The sequence below is a fragment of the Betta splendens genome, chromosome 7 (assembly GCF_900634795.4).
Source record: "Betta splendens chromosome 7, fBetSpl5.4, whole genome shotgun sequence".
Lineage (NCBI taxonomy): Eukaryota > Metazoa > Chordata > Actinopteri > Anabantiformes > Osphronemidae > Betta > Betta splendens.
The window spans coordinates 16,098,211-16,117,128 of NC_040887.2; the positions used below are offsets into that span (position 1 = coordinate 16,098,211).

Sequence of the window (18,918 nt, forward strand, 5' to 3'; positions counted from 1 at the left end):
ATCATTTGTTGAACAAGATTTTTGTAGAGGTTTGGTTTCAAAACCGTTTCTCAACCTCAAATCAGACACCTCTCCCTAATGTTAGGATCACAACATCAGATTTAAGCAAATAAATTGCCTACAGCTGTTGTGAAACATTTTCTGCCTGATTCCAGCTGATCTATAATCCAGAAATGCCAAAAGCAGATGTCTGTCTTCTGATGATCTAAAGCAGACCTATCTTACAGCCTGAGCACCGACAAACAACACGGCTCATCATTGCTGGCAAAACAAATGTGCATTAGCAACAGTAGATGGCCAGTATGGGGGTTGAACCCATGGCCTTATTAGCACCACAGTCTAACCAGCTGAGCTAACCGGCCAAATTTTGATCATACATATGTTGCTTTTAAAACAATAAAAAGTGCCTAAATGCATAAAAAAGGCTTATCCATCAAGAGTACCACGAAAGATCTAGTCCCCCAGTTCACTGAGAAGGGTGCCTTTTGTGACCACGTGGCCTAATGGATAAGGCGTCTGACTTCGGATCAGAAGATTAAGGGTTCAAGTCCCTTCGTGGTTAGAAGTCTCATTGAACTCAACAGATGTTGTTTCTCTTTGTATGAAATCACTGTCCCAGTATGTTTAATTATTCTTAGTATCATTGACTATCAGGGTGTTGCCATTATTATGAATCATTTGTTGGACAAGATTTTTGTAGAGGTTTGGTTTCAAAACCGTTTCTCAACCTCAAATCAGACACCTCTCCCTAATGTTAGGATCACAACATCAGATTTAAGCAAATAAATTGCCTACAGCTGTTGTGAAACATTTTCTGCCTGATTCCAGCTGATCTATATTCCATAAATGCCACAAGCAGATGTCTGTCTTCTGATGATCTAAAGCAGACCTATCTTACAGCCTGAGCACCGACAAAACACGGCTCATCATTGCTGGCAAAACAAATGTGCATTAGCAACAGTAGATGGCCAGTATGGGGGTTGAACCCATGGCCTTATTAGCACCACAGTCTAACCAGCTGAGCTAACCGGCCAAATTTTGATCATACATATGTTGCTTTTAAAACAATAAAAAGTGCCTAAATGCATAAAAAAGGCTTATCCATCAAGAGTACCACGAAAGATCTAGTCCCCCAGTTCACTGAGAAGGGTGCTTTTTGTGACCACGTGGCCAAATGGATAAGGCATCTGACTTCGGATTAGAAGAATAAGGGTTCAAGTCCCTTCGCAGTTAGCAGTCTTATTGAACTCAACAGATGTTGTTTCTCTTTGTATGAAATCACTGTCCCAGTATGTTCAATTATTCTTAGTATCATTGACTATCAGGGTGTTGCCATTATTATGAATCATTTGTTGGACAAGATTTTTAGAGGTTTGGTTTCAAAACCGTTTCTCAACCTCAAATCAGACACCTCTCCCTAATGTTAGGATCACAACATCAGATTTAAGCAAATAAATTACCTACAGCTATTGTGAAACATTTTCTGCCTGATTCCAGCTGATCTATGTTCCAGAAATGCCACAAGCAGATGTCTGTCTTCTGATGATCTAAAGCAGACCTATCTTACAGCCTGAGCACCGACAAACAACACGGCTCATCATTGCTGGCAAAACAAATGTGCATTGCAACAGTAGATGGCCAGTATGGGGGTTGAACCCATGGCCTTGGCGTTATTAGCACCACACTCTAACCAGCTGAGCTAACCGGCCACATTTTATCATACATATGTTGCTTTTAAAACAATAAAAAGTGCCTAAATGCATAAAAAAGGCTTATCCATCAAGAGTACCACGAAAGATCTAGTCCCCCAGTTCACTGAGAAGGGGCCTTTGGTGACCACGTGGCCAAATGGATAAGGCGTCTGACTTCGGATCAGAAGATTAAGGGTTCAAGTCCCTTCGTGGTTAGCAGTCTCATTGAACTCAACAGATGTTGTTTCTTTTTGTATGAAATCACTGTCCCAGTATGTTCAATTATTCTTAGTATCATTGACTATCAGGGTTTGCCATTATATGAATCATTTGTTGGACAAGATTTTTGTAGAGGTTTGGTTTCAAAACCGTTTCTCAACCTCAAATCAGACACCTCTCCATAATGTTAGGATCACAACATCAGATTTAAGAAAATAAATTGCCTACAGCTGTTGTGAAACATTTTCTGCCTGATTCCAGCTGATCTATATTCCAGAAATGCCACAAGCAGATGTCTGTCTTCTGATGATCTAAAGGAGACCTATCTTACACCCCGAACATCAAAAAACAACAGATCTCATCATTGCTGGCAAAAGAAATATGTGCTTGCAATGGTAAAGAGTAAATTAAGCAAAAAATTGTCTAGAGCTGTTGTGAAAAATTGTCTACCTCGAGTTTCTATATATCTAGAAATGCCAAAGCAGATGTCTGTCTTCTAATGATCTAAAGAAGACCTATCTTACAGCCCGAGCATCGACAAACAACACGGCTCATCATTGCTGGCAAAACAAATGTGCGTTTGCGAGTAGATGGCCAGTATGGGGGTTGAACCCATGGCCTTGGCGTTATTAGCACCACTCTCTAACCAGCTGAGCTAACCGGCCACGTTTGATTATATTTATGTTGCTTTTGAAACAATAAAAAGTGCCTAAATGCATAAAAAAGGCTTATCCATCAAGAGTACCACGAAAGATCTAGTCCCCCAGTTCACTGAGAAGGGTGCTTTTTGTGACCACGTGGCCAAATGGATAAGGCATCTGACTTCGGATTAGAAGAATAAGGGTTCAAGTCCCTTCGCAGTTAGCAGTCTTATTGAACTCAACAGATGTTGTTTCTCTTTGTATGAAATCACTGTCCCAGTATGTTCAATTATTCTTAGTATCATTGACTATCAGGGTGTTGCCATTATTATGAATCATTTGTTGGACAAGATTTTTGTAGAGGTTTGGTTTCAAAACCGTTTCTCAACCTCAAATCAGACACCTCTCCCTAATGTTAGGATCACAACATCAGATTTAAGCAAATAAATTACCTACAGCTATTGTGAAACATTTTCTGCCTGATTCCAGCTGATCTATGTTCCAGAAATGCCACAAGCAGATGTCTGTCTTCTGATGATCTAAAGCAGACCTATCTTACAGCCTGAGCACCGACAAACAACACGGCTCATCATTGCTGGCAAAACAAATGTGCATTGCAACAGTAGATGGCCAGTATGGGGGTTGAACCCATGGCCTTGGCGTTATTAGCACCACTCTAACCAGCTGAGCTAACCGGCCACATTTTATCATACATATGTTGCTTTTAAACAATAAAAAGTGCCTAAATGCAAAAAAGGCTTATCCATCAAGAGTACCACGAAAGATCTAGTCCCCCAGTTCACTGAGAAGGGTGCCTTTGGTGACCACGTGGCCAAATGGATAAGGCGGCTGACTTCGGATCAGAAGATTAAGGGTTCAAGTCCCTTCGTGGTTAGCAGTCTCATTGAACTCAACAGATGTTGTTTCTCTTTGTATGAAATCACTGTCCCAGTATGTTTAATTATTTATAGTATCATTGACTATCAGGGTGTTGCCATTATTATGAATCATTTGTTGAACAAGATTTTTGGAGAGGTTTGGTTTCAAAACCGTTTCTCAACCTCAAATCAGACACCTCTCCATAATGTTAGGATCACAACATCAGATTTAAGCAAATAAATTGCCTACAGCTGTTGTGAAACATTTTCTGCCTGATTCCAGCTGATCTATATTCCAGAAATGCCACAAGCAGATGTCTGTCTTCTGATGATCTAAAGAGACCTATCTTACACCCCGAACATCAAAAAACAACAGATCTCATCATGCTGGCAAAAGAAATATGTGCTTGCAATGGTAAAGAGTAAATTAAGCAAAAAATTGTCTAGAGCTGTTGTGAAAAATTGTCTACCTGATTCGAGTTGATCTATATTCTAGAAATGCCACAAAAGCAGATGTCTGTCTTCTAATGATCTAAAGAAGACCTATCTTACAGCCCGAGCATTGACAAACAACACGGCTCATCATTGCTGGCAAAACAAATGTGCGTTTGCGAGTAGATGGCCAGTATGGGGGTTGAACCCATGGCCTTGGCGTTATTAGCACCACGCTCTAACCAGCTGAGCTAACGGCCACGTTTGATTATATTTATGTTGCTTTTGAAACAATGAACAGTTCCTAATGCATAAAAAAGGGTTATCCATCAAGAGTACCACAAAAGATCTACTCCCCAGTTCACGGAGAAGGGTGCTTTTTCGTGACCACATGGCCTAATGATAAGGCGTCTGACTTCAGATCAGAATAAGGGTTCAAGTCCATTCGTGGTTAGCAGTCTTATTGAACTCAACAGATGTGATTCTCTTTGTATGAAATCACTGTCCCAGTATATTCATTATTCTTAGTATCATTGACTATCAGGGTGTTGCCATTATTATGAATCATTGTTGGACAAGATTTTTTGTAGAGGTTTGGTTTCAAAACCGTTTCTCAACCTCAATCAGACACCTCTCCTAATGTTAGGAATCACAACATCAGATTTAAGCAATAAATTGCCTACAGCTGTTGTGAAACATTTTCTGCCTGATTCCAGCTGATCTATATTCCAGAAATGCCACAAGCAGATGTCCTGTCTTCTGATGATCTAAGGCAGACCTTCTTACAGCCTGAGCACCGACAACACCACGGCTCATCATGCTCGGCAAAACGAATGCGCATTTGCAAACAGTAGATGGCCAGTATGGGGGTTGAACCCATGGCCTTGGCGTTATTAGCACCACGCTCTAACCAGCTGAGCTAACCGGCCACATTTTGATTATATATATGTTGCTTTGAAACAATAAACAGTGTCTAAATAATGCATAAAAAGGCTTATCCAGTCAAGAGTACCACGAAAGATCTAGTCCCCCAGTTCACTGATAAGGGTGCCTTTCGTGACCACGGGTGCCTAATGGATAAGGCGTCTGACGTCGGATCAGAAGATTAACGGTTCAAGTCCCTTCGTGGTTAGCAGTCTCATTGACTCAACAGATGTTGTTTTCTCTTTGTATGAAATCACTGTCCCAGTATGTTTAATTATTCTTAGTATCATTGACTATCAGTGTGTTGCCATTATATGATCATTTGTTGACAAGATTTTTGTAGAGGTTTGGGTTTCAAAAGCCGTTTTTCTCAACCTCAAATCAGACACCTCTCCCATAATGTTAGGATCACAACATCAGATTTAAGCAAATAAATTGCCTACAGCTGTTTGTGAAAACATTTCCTGCCTGATTCCAGCCTGATCTATATTCCAGAAATGCCACAAGCAGATGTTCTGTCTTCTGATGATCTAAAGCAGACCTATCTTACAGGGAACACCCCGAACAATCACAAAACAACAGATCTCATCATTGCTGGCAAAAGAAATAGGTGCTTGCAATAGTAAAGAGTAAATTAAGCAAAAAAATTGTCTGAGCTGTTGTGGAAAAAATTGTTCTACTCTGATTCGAGTTGATCTATATTCTAGAAATGCCCAAAAGCAGATGTCTGTCTTCTAATGATCTAAAGCAGACCTATCTTACAGCCTGAGCATCCGACAAAACAACACGGCTCATCATGCTGGCAAAACAAATGTGCGTTTGCAACAGTAGATGGCCAGTATGGGGGTTGAACCCATGGCCTTGGCGTTATTAGCACCACGATCTACCAGCTGAGGCTAACCGGACACGTATTGATCATATATATGTTGCTTTTAAAAACAAGGAAAAAGTGCCTAAATGCATAAAAAAGGGCTTATCCATCAAGAGTACCACAAAAGAATCTACTCCCCCAGTTCACTGAGAAGGGTGCTTTTCGTGACCACATGGCCTAATGGATAAGGCGTCTGACTTCAGATCAGAATATTAAGGGTTCAAGTCCATTCGTGGTTAGCAAGTCTTATTGAAACTCAACAGATGTTGATTCTCTTTGTATGAAATCACTGTCCCAGTATATTCAATTATTCTTAGTATCATTGACTATCAGGGATTTGCCATTATTATGAATCATTTGTTGGACAAGATTTTTGTAGAGGTTTGGTTTCAAAACCGTTTCTCAACCTCAAATCAGACACCTCTCCCTAATGTTAGGATCACAACATCAGATTTAAGCAAATAAATTGCCTACAGCTGTTGTGAAACATTTTCTGCCTGATTCCAGCTGATCTATATTCCAGAAATGCCACAAGCAGATGTCTGTCTTCTGATGATCTAAAGCAGACCTATCTTACAGCCTGAGCACCGACAAACACCACGGCTCATCATTGCTGGCAAAACAAATGCGCATTTGCAACAGTAGATGGCCAGTATGGGGGTTGAACCCATGGCCTTGGCGTTATTAGCAACCACAGCTCTAACCAGCTGAGCTAACAGGCCACATTTGATCATACATATGTTGCTTTTAAAACAATAAACAGTGCCTAAATGCATAAAAAAGGCTTATCCATCAAGAGTACCACGAAAGATCTAGTCCCCCAGTTCACTGAGAAGGGTGCCTTTCGTGACCACGTGGCCTAATGGATAAGGCGTCTGACTTCGGATCAGAAGATTAAGGGTTCAAGTCCCTTCGTGGTTAGCAGTCTCATTGAACTCAACAGATGTTGTTTCTCTTTGTAATGAAATCACTGTCCCAGTATTTTCAATTATTCTTAGTATCATTGACTATCAGGGTGTTGCCATTATTATGAATCATTTGTTGGACAAGATTTTTGTAGAGGTTTGGTTTCAAAACCGTTTCTCAACCTCAAATCAGACACCTCTCCCTAATGTTAGGATCACAACATCAGATTTAAGCAAATAAATTACCTACAGCTATGTGAAACATTTTCTGCCTGATTCCAGCTGATCTATGTTCCAGAAATGCCACAAGCAGATGTCTGTCTTCTGATGATCTAAAGCAGACCTATCTTACAGCCTGAGCACCGACAAACAACACGGCTCATCATTGCTGGCAAAACAAAATGTGCATTAGCAACAGTAGATGGCCAGTATGGGGGTTGAACCCATGGCCTTATTAGCACCACAGTCTAACCAGCTGAGCTAACCGGCAGAATTTGATCATACATGTGTTGCTTTTAAAACAATGAACAAGTGCCTAAATGCATAAAAAAGGGCTTATCCATCAAGAGTACCACGAAAGATCTACGTCCCCCAGTTCACTGAGAAGGGTGCTTTTCGTGACCACGTGGCCTAATGGATAAGGCGTCTGACTTCGATCAGAAGATTAGGGGTTCAAGTCCCTTCGTGGTTAGCAGTCTTATTGAACTCAACAGATGTTTTTCTCTTTGTATGAAATCACTGTCCCAGTATGTTCAATTATTCTTAGTATCATTGACTATCAGGGTTTTGCCATTATTATGAATCATTTGTTGGACAAGATTTTTGTAGAGGTTTGGTTTCAAAACCGTTTCTCAACCTCAAATCAGATACCTCTCCATAATGTTAGGATCACAACATCAGATTTAAGAAAATAAATTGCCTACAGCTGTTGTGAAACATTTTCTGCCTGATTCCAGCTGATCTATATTCCAGAAATGCCACAAGCAGATGTCTGTCTTCTGATGATCTAAAGGCAGACCTATCTTACACCCCGAACATCAAGAAAACAACAGATCTCATCATTGCTGGCAAAAGAAATATGTGCTTGCAATAGTAAAGAGTAAATTAAGCAAAAAATTGTCTAGAGCTGTTGTGAAAAATTGTCTACCTGATTCGAGTTGATCTATATTCTAGAAATGCCAAAAGCAGATGTCTGTCTTCTAATGATCTAAAGAAGACCTATCTTACAGGCCCGAGCATTGACAAACAACACGGCTCATCATTGCTGGCAAAACAAATGTGCGTTTGCGAGTAGATGGCCAGTATGGGGGTTGAACCCATGGCCTTGGCGTTATTAGCACCACGCTCTAACCAGCTGAGCTAACCGGCCACGTTTGATTATATTTATGTTGCTTTTGAAACAATGAACAGTTCCTAAATGCATAAAAAAGGGTTATCCATCAAGAGTACCACAAAAGATCTACTCCCCCAGTTCACTGAGAAGGGTGCTTTTCGTGACCACATGGCCTAATGGATAAGGCGTCTGACTTCAGATCAGAATATTAAGGGTTCAAGTCCATTCGTGGTTAGCAGTCTTATTGAACTCAACAGATGTTGATTCTCTTTGTATGAAATCACTGTCCCAGTATATTCAATTATTCTTAGTATCATTGACTATCAGGGTGTTGCCATTATTATGAATCATTTGTTGGACAAGATTTTTGTAGAGATTTGGTTTCAAAACCGTTTCTCAACCTCAAATCAGACACCTCTCCCTAATGTTAGGATCACAACATCAGATTTAAGCAAATAAATTGCCTACAGCTGTTGTGAAACATTTTCTGCCTGATTCCAGCTGATCTATATTCCAGAAATGCCACAAGCAGATGTCTGTCTTCTGATGATCTAAAGCAGACCTATCTTACAGCCTGAGCACCGACAAACACCACGGCTCATCATTGCTGGCAAAACAAATGCGCACTTGCAACAGTAGATGGCCAGTATGGGGGTTGAACCCATGGCCTTGGCGTTATTAGCACCACGCTCTAACCAGCTTAGCTAACCGGCCACATTTTGATTATATATATGTTGCTTTTGAAACAATAAACAGTGCCTAAATGCATAAAAAAGGCTTATCCATCAAGAGTACCACGAAAGATCTAGTCCCCCAGTTCACTGAGAAGGGTGCCTTTCGTGACCACGTGGCCTAATGGATAAGGCGTCTGACGTCGGATCAGAAGATTAACGGTTCAAGTCCCTTCGTGGTTAGCAGTCTCATTGAACTCAACAGATGTTGTTTCTCTTTGTATGAAATCACTGTCCCAGTATGTTTAATTATTCTTAGTATCATTGACTATCAGGGTGTTGCCATTATTATGAATCATTTGTTGAACAAGATTTTTGTAGAGGTTTGGTTTCAAAACCGTTTCTCAACCTCAAATCAGACACCTCTCCATAATGTTAGGATCACAACATCAGATTTAAGAAAATAAAATTGCCTACAGCTGTTGTGAAACATTTCTGCCCGATTCCAGCTGATCTATATTCCAGAAATGCCACAAGCAGATGTCTGTCTTCTGATGATCTAAAGGAGACCTATCTTACACCCCGAACATCAAAAAACAACAGATCTCATCATTGCTGGCAAAAGAAATATGTGCTTGCAATGGTAAAGAGTAAATTAAGCAAAAAATTGTCTAGAGCTGTTGTGAAAAATTGTCTACCTGATTCGAGTTGATCTATATTCTAGAAATGCCACAAGCAGATGTCTGTCTTCTGATGATCTAAAGAAGACCTATCTTACAGCCCGAGCATCGACAAACAACACGGCTCATCATTGCTGGCAAAACAAATGTGCGTTTGCAACAGTAGATGGCCAGTATGGGGGTTGAACCCATGGCCTTGGCGTTATTAGCACCACGCTCTAACCAGCTGAGCTAACCGGACACGTATTGATCATATATATGTTGCTTTTAAAACAATGAAAAGTGCCTAAATGCATAAAAAAGGGTTATCCATCAAGAGTACCACAAAAGATCTACTCCCCCAGTTCACTGAGAAGGGTGCTTTTCGTGACCACATGGCCTAATGGATAAGGCGTCTGACTTCAGATCAGAATATTAAGGGTTCAAGTCCATTCGTGGTTAGCAGTCTTATTGAACTCAACAGATGTTGATTCTCTTTGTATGAAATCACTGTCCCAGTATATTCAATTATTCTTAGTATCATTGACTATCAGGGATTTGCCATTATTATGAATCATTTGTTGGACAAGATTTTTGTAGAGGTTTGGTTTCAAAACCGTTTCTCAACCTCAAATCAGACACCTCTCCCTAATGTTAGGATCACAACATCAGATTTAAGCAAATAAATTGCCTACAGCTGTTGTGAAACATTTCTGCCTGATTCCAGCTGATCTATATTCCAGAAATGCCACAAGCAGATGTCTGTCTTCTGATGATCTAAAGCAGACCTATCTTACAGCCTGAGCACCGACAAACACCACGGCTCATCATTGCTGGCAAAACAAATGCGCATTTGCAACAGTAGATGGCCAGTATGGGGGTTGAACCCATGGCCTTGGCCTTATTAGCACCACACTCTAACCAGCTGAGCTAACCGGCCACATTTGATCATACATATGTTGCTTTTAAAACAATAAAAAGTGCCTAAATGCATAAAAAAGGCTTATCCATCAAGAGTACCACGAAAGATCTAGTCCCCCAGTTCACTGAGAAGGGTGCCTTTGGTGACCACGTGGCCAAATGGATAAGGCGTCTGACTTCGGATCAGAAGATCAAGGGTTCAAGTCCCTTCGTGGTTAGCAGTCTCATTGAACTCAACAGATGTTGTTTCTCTTTGTATGAAATCACTGTCCCAGTATGTTCAATTATTCTTAGTATCATTGACTATCAGGGTGTTGCCATTATTATGAATCATTTGTTGGACAAGATTTTTGTAGAGGTTTGGTTTCAAAACCGTTTCTCAACCTCAAATCAGACACCTCTCCCTAATGTTAGGATCACAACATCAGATTTAAGCAAATAAATTACCTACAGCTATTGTGAAACATTTTCTGCCTGATTCCAGCTGATCTATGTTCCAGAAATGCCACAAGCAGATGTCTGTCTTCTGATGATCTAAAGCAGACCTATCTTACAGCCTGAGCACCGACAAACAACACGGCTCATCATTGCTGGCAAAACAAATGTGCATTAGCAACAGTAGATGGCCAGTATGGGGGTTGAACCCATGGCCTTATTAGCACCACAGTCTAACCAGCTGAGCTAACCGGCAGAATTTTGATCATACATGTGTTGCTTTTAAAACAATAAAAAGTGCCTAAATGCATAAAAAAGGCTTATCCATCAAGAGTACCACGAAAGATCTAGTCCCCCAGTTCACTGAGAAGGGTGCTTTTTGTGACCACGTGGCCAAATGGATAAGGCGTCTGACTTCGGATCAGAAGATTAAGGGTTCAAGTCCCTTCGTGGTTAGCAGTCTCATTGAACTCAACAGATGTTGTTTCTCTTTGTATGAAATCACTGTCCCAGTATGTTTAATTATTCTTAGTATCATTGACTATCAGGGTGTTGCCATTATTATGAATCATTTGTTGAACAAGATTTTTGGAGAGGTTTGGTTTCAAAACCGTTTCTCAACCTCAAATCAGACACCTCTCCCTAATGTTAGGATTACAACATCAGATTTAAGCAAATAAATTGCCTACAGCTGTTGTGAAACATTTCTGCCTGATTCCAGCTGATCTATATTCCAGAAATGCCACAAGCAGATGTCTGTCTTCTGATGATCTAAAGCAGACCTATCTTACACCCCGAACATCAAGAAACAACAGATCTCATCATTGCTGGCAAAAGAAATATGTGCTTGCAATAGTAAAGAGTAAATTAAGCAAAAAATTGTCTAGAGCTGTTGTGAAAAATTTTCTACCTGATTCGAGTTGATCTATATTCTAGAAATGCCAAAAGCAGATGTCTGTCTTCTAATGATCTAAAGAAGACCTATCTTACAGCCCGAGCATCGACAAACAACACGGCTCATCATTGCTGGCAAAACAAATGTTGCTTTTGAAACAATAAACAGTGCCTAAATGCATAAAAAAGGCTTATCCATCAAGAGTACCACGAAAGATCTAGTCCCCCAGTTCACTGAGAAGGGTGCCTTTCGTGACCATGTGGCCTAATGGATAAGGCGTCTGACTTCGGATCAGAAGATTAAGGGTTCAAGTCCCTTCGTGGTTAGCAGTCTCATTGAACTCAACAGATGTTGTTTCTCTTTGTATGAAATCACTGTCCCAGTATGTTTAATTATTTATAGTATCATTGACTATCAGGGTGTTGCCATTATTATGAATCATTTGTTGAACAAGATTTTTGGAGAGGTTTGGTTTCAAAACCGTTTCTCAACCTCAAATCAGACACCTCTCCCTAATGTTAGGATCACAACATCAGATTTAAGCAAATAAATTGCCTACAGCTGTTGTGAAACATTTCTGCCTGATTCCAGCTGATCTATATTCCAGAAATGCCACAAGCAGATGTCTGTCTTCTGATGATCTAAAGCAGACCTATCTTACACCCCGAACATCAACAAACAACAGATCTCATCATTGCTGGCAAAAGAAATATGTGCTTGCAATAGTAAAGAGTAAATTAAGCAAAAAATTGTCTAGAGCTGTTGTGAAAAATTTTCTACCTGATTCGAGTTGATCTATATTCTAGAAATGCCAAAAGCAGATGTCTGTCTTCTAATGATCTAAAGAAGACCTATCTTACAGCCTGAGCACCGACAAACAACACGGCTCATCATTGCTGGCAAAACAAATGTGCATTTGCAACAGTAGATGGCCAGTATGGGGGTTGAACCCATGGCCTTGGCGTTATTAGCACCACACTCTAACCAGCTGAGCTAACCGGCCACATTTGATCATACATATGTTGCTTTTAAAACAATAAAAAGTGCCTAAATGCATAAAAAAGGCTTATCCATCAAGAGTACCACAAAAGATCTACTCCCCCAGTTCACTGAGAAGGGTGCCTTTCGTGACCACGTGGCCTAATGGATAAGGCGTCAGACTTCGGATCAGAAGATTAAGGGTTCAAGTCCCTTCGTGGTTAGCAGTCTCATTGAACTCAACAGATGTTGTTTCTCTTTGTATGAAATCACTGTCCCAGTATGTTTAATTATTCTTAGTATCATTGACTATCAGGGTGTTGCCATTATTATGAATTATTTGTTGAACAAGATTTTTGTAGAGGTTTGGTTTCAAAACCGTTTCTCAACCTCAAATCAGACACCTCTCCCTAATGTTAGGATCACAACATCAGATTTAAGCAAATAAATTGCCTACAGCTGTTGTGAAACATTTCTGCCTGATTCCAGCTGATCTATATTCCAGAAATGCCACAAGCAGATGTCTGTCTTCTGATGATCTAAAGCAGACCTATCTTACACCCCGAACATCAAGAAACAACAGATCTCATCATTGCTGGCAAAAGAAATATGTGCTTGCAATAGTAAAGAGTAAATTAAGCAAAAAATTGTCTAGAGCTGTTGTGAAAAATTTTCTACCTGATTCGAGTTGATCTATATTCTAGAAATGCCAAAAGCAGATGTCTGTCTTCTAATGATCTAAAGCAGACCTATCTTACAGCCCGAGCATCGACAAACAACACGGCTCATCATGCTGGCAAAACAAATGTGCGTTTGCGAGTAGATGGCCAGTATGGGGGTTGAACCCATGGCCTTGGCGTTATTAGCACCACGCTCTAACCACTGTGCTAACCGGCCACGTTTGATTAATTTATGTTGCTTTTGAAACAATGAACAGTTCCTAAATGCATAAAAAAGGGTTATCCATCAAGAGTACCACAAAAGATCTACTCCCCCAGTTCACTGAGAAGGGTGCCTTTGGTGACCACGTGCCAAATGGATAAGCATCAAATGCCACAAGCAGATTCTGTCTTCTGATGATCTAAAGCAGACCTATCTTACCGCCTGCACCGACAAACACACGGCTCATCATTGCTGGCAACAAACAAATGTGCATTTGCAACAGTAGATGGCCAGTATGGGGGTTGAACCCATGGCCTTGGCGTTATTAGCACCACACTCTAACCAGCTGAGCTAACCGGCCACATTTGATCATACATATGTTGCTTTTAAAACAATAAAAAGTGCCTAAATGCATAAAAAAGGCTTATCCATCAAGAGTACCACAAAAGATCTACTCCCCCAGTTCACTGAGAAGGGTGCTTTTCGTGACCACGTGGCCTAATGGATAAGGCGTCTGACTTCAGATCAGAATATTAAGGGTTCAAGTCCATTCGTGGTTAGCAGTCTTATTGAACTCAACAGATGTTTTTTCTCTTTGTATGAAAACACTGTCCCAGTATGTTCAATTATTCTTAGTATCATTGACTATCAGGGTGTTGCCATTATGATGAATCATTTGGTGGACAAGATTTTTGTAGAGGTTTGGTTTCAAAACCAGTTTCTCAACCTCAAATCAGACACCTCTCCCTAATGTTAGGATCACAACATCAGATTTAAGCAAAAAAAATTGCCTACAGCTGTTGTGAAACATTTTCTAGCCTGATTCCAGCTGATCTATATTCCAGAAATGCCACAAGCAGATGTCTGTCTTCTGATGATCTAAAGCAGACCTATCTTACACCCCGAACATCAAGAAACAACAGATCTCATCATTGCTGGCAAAAGAAATATGTGCTTGCAATAGTAAAGAGTAAATTAAGCAAAAAATTGTCTAGAGCTGTTGTGAAAAATTTTCTACCTGATTCGAGTTGATCTATATTCTAGAAATGCCAAAAGCAGATGTCTGTCTTCTAATGATCTAAAGAAGACCTATCTTACAGGCCGAGCATCGACAAACAACACGGCTCATCATTGCTGGCAAAACAAATGTGCGTTTGCGAGTAGATGGCCAGTATGGGGGTTGAACCCATGGCCTTGGCCTTATTAGCACCACGCTCTAACCAGCTGAGCTAACCGGCCACGTTTGATTATATTTATGTTGCTTTTGAAACAATGAACAGTTCCTAAATGCATAAAAAAGGGTTATCCATCAAGAGTACCACAAAAGATCTACTCCCCCAGTTCACTGAGAAGGGTGCTTTTCGTGACCACATGGCCTAATGGATAAGGCGTCTGACTTCAGATCAGAATATTAAGGGTTCAAGTCCATTCGTGGTTAGCAGTCTTATTGAACTCAACAGATGTTGATTCTCTTTGTATGAAATCACTGTCCCAGTATATTCAATTATTCTTAGTATCATTGACTATCAGGGTGTTGCCATTATTATGAATCATTTGTTGGACAAGATTTTTGTAGAGATTTGGTTTCAAAACCGTTTCTCAACCTCAAATCAGACACCTCTCCCTAATGTTAGGATCACAACATCAGATTTAAGCAAATAAATTGCCTACAGCTGTTGTGAAACATTTTCTGCCTGATTCCAGCTGATCTATAATTCCAGAAATGCCACAAGCAGATGTCTGTCTTCTGATGATCTAAAGCAGACCTATCTTACAGCCTGAGCACCGACAAACAACACGGCTCATCATTGCTGGCAAAAACAACATGCGCACTTGCAACAGTAGATGGCCAGTATGGGGGTTGAACCCATGGCCTTGGCGTTATTAGCACCACGCTCTAACCAGCTGAGCTAACCGGCCACATTTTGATTATATATATGTTGCTTTTGAAACAATAAACAGTGCCTAAATGCATAAAAAAGGCTTATCCATCAAGAGTACCACGAAAGATCTAGTCCCCCAGTTCACTGAGAAGGGTGCCTTTCGTGACCACGTGGCCTAATGGATAAGGCGTCTGACTTCGGATCAGAAGATTAAGGGTTCAAGTCCCTTCGTGGTTAGCAGTCTCATTGAACTCAACAGATGTTGTTTCTCTTTGTATGAAATCACTGTCCCAGTATGTTTAATTATTCTTAGTATCATTGACTATCAGGGTGTTGCCATTATTATGAATCATTTGTTGGACAAGATTTTTGTAGAGGTTTGGTTTCAAAACCGTTTCTCAACCTCAAATCAGACACCTCTCCATAATGTTAGGATCACAACATCAGATTTAAGAAAATAAATTGCCTACAGCTGTTGTGAAACATTTCTGCCCGATTCCAGCTGATCTATATTCCAGAAATGCCACAAGCAGATGTCTGTCTTCTGATGATCTAAAGGAGACCTATCTTACACCCCGAACATCAAAAAACAACACGGCTCATCATTGCTGGCAAAACAAATGTGCATTAGCAACAGTAGATGGCCAGTATGGGGGTTGAACCCATGGCCTTGGCGTTATTAGCACCACGCTCTAACCAGCTGAGCTAACCGGCCACGTTTGATTATATTTATGTTGCTTTTGAAACAATGAACAGTTCCTAAATGCATAAAAAAGGGTTATCCATCAAGAGTACCACAAAAGATCTACTCCCCCAGTTCACTGAGAAGGGTGCCTTTGGTGACCACGTGGCCAAATGGATAAGGCATCAAATGCCACAAGCAGATGTCTGTCTTCTGATGATCTAAAGCAGACCTATCTTACAGCCTGAGCACCGACAAACAACACGGCTCATCATTGCTGGCAAAACAAATGTGCATTGCAACAGTAGATGGCCAGTATGGGGGTTGAAACCCATGGCCTTGGCGTTATTAGCACCACTCTCTAACCAGCTGAGCTAACCGGCCACATTTGATCATACATATGTTGCTTTTAAAACAATAAAAAGTGCCTAAATGCATAAAAAAGGCTTATCCATCAAGAGTACCACAAAAGATCTACTCCCCCAGTTCACTGAGAAGGGTGCTTTTCGTGACCACGTGGCCTAATGGATAAGGCGTCTGACTTCAGATCAGAATATTAAGGGTTCAAGTCCATTCGTGGTTAGCAGTCTTATTGAACTCAACAGATGTTGTTTCTCTTTGTATGAAATCACTGTCCCAGTATGTTTAATTATTCTTAGTATCATTGACTATCAGGGTGTTGCCATTATTATGAATCATTTGTTGGACAAGATTTTTGTAGAGGTTTGGTTTCAAAACCGTTTCTCAACCTCAAAATCAGACACCTCTCCCCTAATGTTAGGATCACAACATCAGATTTAAGCAAATAAAATTGCCTAGAGCTGTTGTGAAACATTTTCTGCCTGATTCCAGCTGATCTATATTCCAGAAATGCCACAAGCAGATGTCTGTCTTCTGATGATCTAAAGCAGACCTATCTTACACCCCGAACATCAAGAAACAACAGATCTCATCATTGCTGGCAAAAGAAATATGTGCTTGCAATAGTAAAGAGTAAATTAAGCAAAAATTGTCTAGAGCTGTTGTGAAAAATTTTCTACCTGATTCGAGTTGATCTATATTCTAGAAATGCCAAAAGCAGATGTCTGTCTTCTAATGATCTAAAGAAGACCTATCTTACAGCCCGAGCATCGACAAACAACACGGCTCATCATTGTTGGCAAAACAAATGTGCGTTTGCGAGTAGATGGCCAGTATGGGGGTTGAACCCATGGCCTTGGCGTTATTAGCACCACACTCTAACCAGCTGAGCTAACCGGCCACGTTTGATTATATTTATGTTGCTTTTGAAACAATGAACAGTTCCTAAATGCATAAAAAAGGGTTATCCATCAAGAGTACCACAAAAGATCTACTCCCCCAGTTCACTGAGAAGGGTGCTTTTCGTGACCACATGGCCTAATGGATAAGGCGTCTGACTTCAGATCAGAATATTAAGGGTTCAAGTCCATTCGTGGTTAGCAGTCTTATTGAACTCAACAGATGTTAATTCTCTTTGTATGAAATCACTGTCCCAGTATATTCAATTATTCTTAGTATCATTGACTATCAGGGTGTTGCCATTATTATGAATCATTTGTTGGACAAGATTTTTGTAGAGGTTTGGTTTCAAAACCGTTTCTCAACCTCAAATCAGACACCTCTCCCTAATGTTAGGATCACAACATCAGATTTAAGCAAATAAATTGCCTACAGCTGTTGTGAAACATTTTCTGCCTGATTCCAGCTGATCTATATTCCATAAATGCCACAAGCAGATGTCTGTCTTCTGATGATCTAAAGCAGACCTATCTTACAGCCTGAGCACCGACAAACAACACGGCTCATCATTGCTGGCAAAACAAATGTGCGTTTGCAACAGTAGATGGCCAGTATGGGGGTTGAACCCATGGCCTTGGCGTTATTAGCACCACGCTCTAACCAGCTGAGCTAACAGGCCACGTATTGATCATATATATGTTGCTTTTGAAACAATAAACAGTGCCTAAATGCATAAAAAAGGCTTATCCATCAAGAGTACCACGAAAGATCTAGTCCCCCAGTTCACTGAGAAGGGTGCCTTTCGTGACCACGTGGCCTAATGGATAAGGCGTCTGACTTCGGATCAGAAGATTAACGGTTCAAGTCCCTTCGTGGTTAGCAGTCTCATTGAACTCAACAGATGTTGTTTCTCTTTGTATGAAATCACTGTCCCAGTATGTTCAATTATTCTTAGTATCATTGACTATCAGGGTTTTGCCATTATTATGAATCATTTGTTGGACAAGATTTTTGTAGAGGTTTGGTTTCAAAACCGTTTCTCAACCTCAAATCAGACACCTCTCCCTAATGTTAGGATCACAACATCAGATTTAAGCAAATAAATTGCCTACAGCTGTTGTGAAACATTTTCTGCCTGATTCCAGCTGATCTATATTCCAGAAATGCCACAAGCAGATGTCTGTCTTCTGATGATCTAAAGCAGACCTATCTTACAGCCTGAGCACCGACAAACACCACGGCTCATCATTGCTGGCAAAACAAATGCGCATTTGCAACAGTAGATGGCCAGTATGGGGGTTGAACCCATGGCCTTGGCGTTATTAGCACCACGCTCTAACCAGCTTAGCTAACCGGCCACATTTTGATTATATATATGTTGCTTTTGAAAACAATAAACAGTGCCTAATTGCATAAAAAAGGCTTATCCATCAAGAGTACCACGAAAGATCTAGTCCCCCAGTTCACTGAGAAGGGTGCCTTTCGTGACCACGTGGCCTAATGGATAAGGCGTCTGACTTCGGATCAGAAGATAACGGGTTCAAGTCCCTTCGTGGTTAGCAGTCTCATTGAACTCAACAGATGTTGTTTCTCTTTGTATGAAATCACTGTCCCAGTATGTTTAATTATTCTTAGTATCATTGACTATCAGGGTGTTGCCATTATTATGAATCATTTGTTGGACAAGATTTTTGTAGAGGTTTGGTTTCAAAACCGTTTCTCAACCTCAAATCAGACACCTCTCCATAATGTTAGGAT

General features: G+C 40.5%; 1 protein-coding gene and 19 non-coding genes across 20 annotated transcripts in view; 10 read left to right on the forward strand and 10 right to left on the reverse strand.

Annotated features, from left to right (window-relative positions):
• LOC114858575 (acid-sensing ion channel 1A-like) overlaps window positions 1-18,918 on the reverse strand; it is a 196,032-nt gene that overhangs the window by 103,720 nt on the left and 73,394 nt on the right. The window lies entirely within an intron of this gene.
• On the forward strand, window positions 490-562 carry trnar-ucg (transfer RNA arginine (anticodon UCG)). Its single transcript has one exon. It is a non-coding gene; the product is annotated as a tRNA-Arg (tRNA).
• trnai-aau (transfer RNA isoleucine (anticodon AAU)) lies at window positions 1,636-1,709 on the reverse strand. The gene has a single exon. It is a non-coding gene; the product is annotated as a tRNA-Ile (tRNA).
• Window positions 1,835-1,907, forward strand: trnar-ucg (transfer RNA arginine (anticodon UCG)). Its single transcript has one exon. It is a non-coding gene; the product is annotated as a tRNA-Arg (tRNA).
• trnar-ucg (transfer RNA arginine (anticodon UCG)) lies at window positions 3,374-3,446 on the forward strand. The gene has a single exon. It is a non-coding gene; the product is annotated as a tRNA-Arg (tRNA).
• trnai-aau (transfer RNA isoleucine (anticodon AAU)) lies at window positions 4,717-4,790 on the reverse strand. The gene has a single exon. It is a non-coding gene; the product is annotated as a tRNA-Ile (tRNA).
• trnar-ucg (transfer RNA arginine (anticodon UCG)) lies at window positions 6,505-6,577 on the forward strand. Its single transcript has one exon. It is a non-coding gene; the product is annotated as a tRNA-Arg (tRNA).
• Window positions 7,857-7,930, reverse strand: trnai-aau (transfer RNA isoleucine (anticodon AAU)). Its single transcript has one exon. It is a non-coding gene; the product is annotated as a tRNA-Ile (tRNA).
• trnar-ucg (transfer RNA arginine (anticodon UCG)) lies at window positions 10,291-10,363 on the forward strand. Its single transcript has one exon. It is a non-coding gene; the product is annotated as a tRNA-Arg (tRNA).
• Window positions 10,964-11,036, forward strand: trnar-ucg (transfer RNA arginine (anticodon UCG)). Its single transcript has one exon. It is a non-coding gene; the product is annotated as a tRNA-Arg (tRNA).
• trnar-ucg (transfer RNA arginine (anticodon UCG)) lies at window positions 11,729-11,801 on the forward strand. Its single transcript has one exon. It is a non-coding gene; the product is annotated as a tRNA-Arg (tRNA).
• On the reverse strand, window positions 12,405-12,478 carry trnai-aau (transfer RNA isoleucine (anticodon AAU)). Its single transcript has one exon. It is a non-coding gene; the product is annotated as a tRNA-Ile (tRNA).
• trnar-ucg (transfer RNA arginine (anticodon UCG)) lies at window positions 12,605-12,677 on the forward strand. Its single transcript has one exon. It is a non-coding gene; the product is annotated as a tRNA-Arg (tRNA).
• On the reverse strand, window positions 13,623-13,696 carry trnai-aau (transfer RNA isoleucine (anticodon AAU)). The gene has a single exon. It is a non-coding gene; the product is annotated as a tRNA-Ile (tRNA).
• On the reverse strand, window positions 15,182-15,255 carry trnai-aau (transfer RNA isoleucine (anticodon AAU)). Its single transcript has one exon. It is a non-coding gene; the product is annotated as a tRNA-Ile (tRNA).
• On the forward strand, window positions 15,383-15,455 carry trnar-ucg (transfer RNA arginine (anticodon UCG)). Its single transcript has one exon. It is a non-coding gene; the product is annotated as a tRNA-Arg (tRNA).
• On the reverse strand, window positions 15,860-15,933 carry trnai-aau (transfer RNA isoleucine (anticodon AAU)). Its single transcript has one exon. It is a non-coding gene; the product is annotated as a tRNA-Ile (tRNA).
• On the reverse strand, window positions 17,088-17,161 carry trnai-aau (transfer RNA isoleucine (anticodon AAU)). Its single transcript has one exon. It is a non-coding gene; the product is annotated as a tRNA-Ile (tRNA).
• trnai-aau (transfer RNA isoleucine (anticodon AAU)) lies at window positions 17,766-17,839 on the reverse strand. The gene has a single exon. It is a non-coding gene; the product is annotated as a tRNA-Ile (tRNA).
• Window positions 18,647-18,719, forward strand: trnar-ucg (transfer RNA arginine (anticodon UCG)). Its single transcript has one exon. It is a non-coding gene; the product is annotated as a tRNA-Arg (tRNA).